This window comes from Rhizophagus irregularis, chromosome 9 (assembly GCF_026210795.1).
Source record: "Rhizophagus irregularis chromosome 9, complete sequence".
NCBI classification, from domain to species: Eukaryota; Fungi; Glomeromycota; class Glomeromycetes; order Glomerales; family Glomeraceae; genus Rhizophagus; species Rhizophagus irregularis.
Genome location: NC_089437.1, coordinates 3999622 through 4001897, shown reverse-complemented (window position 1 = coordinate 4001897; position 2276 = coordinate 3999622).

Here is a 2276-nt window from a genome sequence, read left to right as displayed (position 1 = left end):
CAGCCCCCTAACGCGTCACCCAATTTGGAAACCAGTGGTGCTCCTTCTGGCGATCATATCTCCAATCCAGTGGTGACCCTTTCCATAACCAGAGATGATTTCCAAGCTGCAGCTGCACTGAATGCTGCCTCTAAAACTCTTAAGAAATTCACCACTAATAAGGCTCTTATTGAAGCTGTTAATAATCTCTTTTTAGAAATCTATGAGTCGTACACTGGAAAAGTGCATATGACTAGTTCTGGCGATGCTAAGCGTCTCGTTATCCACTTTCATACTGCTAAAGCATGAAACCTATGTGCTGGTTCCTCTCATCCTGAGTTCCCTGACCTCGTATTTCATGCACATGACCCTCGCCAACTCCGATCTAATAAAGATCTCTGGGCTATTCAAGTGACTGATATTCCGTTCTTTATTAAAAAAGATAACCTAATGGCCTATTTCAAAAAATTTGGAAATATTACTTTTTGCCGCCTCTTTTCTAGATCCAATGCGAAGGTACAACAAGCCCGTATTATATATGATAATACTGATTCAATCACCCGATTTACTGACCAATAGGCCGTTTACTGCTTCTCCACCTGTCTCCAAATTACTCTGTGCTATTATTCTGTAGACCAAAAGGCTGCGCACCGTCAATTTGTTGCCACCCTCACTCAACTTCCCCCTAATGTTAAGGATATTAACCTTGCTCCCCTTACACGTAAACTTGGCACTAAAGCTGTCAACGTACCGCTCTTCCTGAATTCCTATAAATCTAAAAGATGGGCATATGTCACCTTCAACTCCCAAGAAACCATGGATGTTACTATGGAACAAACTGTCAGCTTCCAAGACAAAATGCTCTCTTGGTTCTCCTCTAACAATTCTAATAAACTTTATCACAGATGTGGCAAACTAAGCTGTGCCCCAAATTTTTGCTCACTTAAACAATCCAAAGGACGTACACGTACTCGTGACCTGGTGGCAAAACTTAAGAAACGCTTCAATATTAATCAATCCCGCCATTCTAACTCCAATGCTAATCTACACTCTCGTTCTCAATCTCACTCTAAATCTCGAGATCAATCAGCTTCTACTTTGAGACGTGACAATAATAATACTAAAATTAATAGTAATAATACTAATAATCAGATCATTACTAATGCCAATACCTCTCACCATGCTCGACGTAATAGTAAAGAACATTCAGTCTCCTTTTCCTCCTCTTCTCATTCTATAGCATGTCCCTTACCTCGCCAAACTCCTAATTCTGCGTTATCTCCTGATAATGCCAATAATATCCTCAACGGCTCAACCTTTTACGAGAATTACAATGTGAAGTTGCTAACTTTCACAAATGCATCTCTGCTCTTGAACTTGCTGACCAACAGATAACTCAGATTGAATCACACCTTGGCCTCGATTCATTTTCTAAACCCATTGAACCTGACTTGGATCTCATGTAAGAGGATGCTCCTATATCCCACGTTCTACTCAACATTCAGCCTTCAGCTAAATCTTCCTCATCCTCATAAAGTATTTTAACGCGGCCTCAACCACCCTCAACTACCGTTGCTCCCATCATGCCGCACCCCTCCTTTCTTCTTTCCCCCAATGCTCCTCTCTTCATTCCTACCTCTTCCACGTAAGATGAAATTAACAATCTCAAGAACAGTAGAGTTGTTATTGAAAGCAAATTGGATTTGCTCACTGGAAGTATTCATAAGTTTATTAGTTCCATTAGTGGTACTACCTCAGGACAAACTGATTCAGCTTCTTCCGTTTAATTTTCTTCCTTTTATTTTAGCTTCCTGACTGTTTTTATCATTGTGTTTTAATGTCAGACAATAATTTTAATTATGATACCTTTGTATGAAACCCTCCCAACCCTGATAATGTTACTGACTTTTTTTCACATGAATCCTTATTTTCTTCTCCCAGTAACACTTCCCCTATCCCTAATTCATTTACTATTTTCTCTTTTAATGTTAATGGCCTCAAGATGCATGGTCAAACTAAAATAGAACAAATTTCTTCTTTTTTTTCCCTTAAACATATTTCTTTTGGTGGTATCGTTGATACCCATCTCCACCCTAAACAAATGAAGTTTTTATCCAAACGAATTTCTCATTATACTGTTTTCTCTTCTGATTTGGATACTTCCAAACAAATTCTTTCCTCTGGTGGTGTTTCTCTTTTTATTGAAAATCCTATCGCTTCTCATGTTCAAGATTTTAAATTTCATTCTTCGCGTTTGCTCTCTGTTGATTTATATTTTAAAGGCAACATGAAATTAC